The sequence below is a fragment of the Cyprinodon variegatus genome, unplaced genomic scaffold, assembly GCF_000732505.1.
Source record: "Cyprinodon variegatus isolate N-32 unplaced genomic scaffold, C_variegatus-1.0 Scaffold70, whole genome shotgun sequence".
Taxonomy (NCBI): Eukaryota; Metazoa; Chordata; class Actinopteri; order Cyprinodontiformes; family Cyprinodontidae; genus Cyprinodon; species Cyprinodon variegatus.
The window spans coordinates 1,443,715-1,444,952 of NW_015150523.1; the positions used below are offsets into that span (position 1 = coordinate 1,443,715).

Here is a 1,238-nt window from a genome sequence, read left to right on the forward strand (position 1 = left end):
ATGGGGACAGGCGGGGCTTGAAAATTCCCCCTTGTCCAAAGTGGGGAATGACAGAAAAAGTTTGAGAACCACTGCCCTAACCAATACTGGTATAGGTATCGGTTCAACACTAGCAATGGATAGGCTTGCGATCACCACTGGACAGGCTGCTGATCAGCCCTGGAAAGGCTGGAGTTGGCATTGGAAATAGTCACTGTAATTTCTCAGCTGCACCACTTTTAGTGTGGTCCAAATGAAAAAAAAAAAAAAAGGACTGAAGCACGGCTGTACAGTGGAGCATTTTATTCGCAATTGCTCTTGATATAAGTCAGGCTTGATCAAAATAAGATAATTTAAAATAATAAGAATGAGAAGGAATTTCCAAAAAGCAAAATCGTAAATTTGTATGGGAAAAATACTTAGGGAACCAGTTACGAGACGTCACTGTTTCCTTACAGATTTCCGGCAGCGACACCTAATGCAGCACAATGAAGTACCCACATTTACCTCCTAATTTGCACACAAACATTAGGGAAGCACTTTGAAAACATGAACCATGTGCTGGACAGCCAACAGCTCACAGAGGCTAGTGAGCACAGTGTCGCCAACTCAGCGGCTTTCTTCTGACCAAGACCCAGAGTTTTTGCTAATAGGTGAGGATATAAATGTAGACCGCCTGGTAGATTAATAGGTGAGCCAAAAGGAGAAGATCTCTCTTCACCATACTGGACTAGAACTGTTTCAATCATTCAGATCAAACAGAGCGTTATCAATTTACCCACAATCATCTAGCGATAACAAATCATCTTTCCCAACCATAAAAACACAATCTTTTCAAGATGGTTAAACATAAATACTGCTCTCTGGGTCATCGTCCATCATGCTTGCTGTTTTTCTTGACGCTTCTTCATAGCAAGACCCAGAATGGGGACCTTTGTCAGATATTAATGGCGTTCAGGTCGGATGAATGCGGCCTGGCCGTTCAGACACAGGTCGCATCTGAAAAGATCAGATTCGTATCGGATTCAGGACCACATAGCCAAGTCGCCTGGGACGGCAGACCAAACCAGCGCATTCAGCTCGGCAAAGAACTCATGCTCTTCCTCAACACTGAAGTCCTCAGACATTTTTCTTTCGTTGTTTCTTTCTTTGCACAGGTAAACAGCACATTTCTTCTTCTACGCTTGCATTATTGGCAGAGCAGACGCTGAATGCGCACTTTCATCTGGTTTGATCTGCCGTGGTTTCCGTAGGCTCGT

General features: G+C 43.8%; 1 protein-coding gene across 1 annotated transcript in view; it reads right to left on the reverse strand.

The window, feature by feature from the left end:
- The window catches only part of tmtc3 (transmembrane and tetratricopeptide repeat containing 3), a 58,442-nt gene that overhangs the window by 43,487 nt on the left and 13,717 nt on the right, over positions 1–1,238 (reverse strand). The gene's annotated exons all lie outside the window — the stretch shown is intronic.